Genomic DNA, 397 nt, shown 5'->3' on the forward strand with positions numbered 1-397 from the left:
ACATATACCACATACCACATACACCATGCACATACTACATCATACGCACACACACACACATGTCATATACCCCGTATACCACACCCCACTCCACACGCACCCCACATACCACACACTGCATACCACAGCACTCACCACACACTACAAACCACACACACCACACAGACGTACAACATACCATATCACACATATACCACACTATGCACACACCACAGCATACCACACACACAGCACAACGAACACACAATGCACACGCACAGCATTCCCCTCTACACGTCCCATACTACACACACGCACAGCTTCTCACAGGTTCCCGGGACACTTTTCTAAAACATGAGACGTGTGAGACAGAGAAAACACACAGAAATTCTCTCCGGCATCTCCTCTGCATATGTGT

The sequence above is a fragment of the Piliocolobus tephrosceles genome, chromosome 14 (assembly GCF_002776525.5).
Source record: "Piliocolobus tephrosceles isolate RC106 chromosome 14, ASM277652v3, whole genome shotgun sequence".
NCBI classification, from domain to species: Eukaryota; Metazoa; Chordata; class Mammalia; order Primates; family Cercopithecidae; genus Piliocolobus; species Piliocolobus tephrosceles.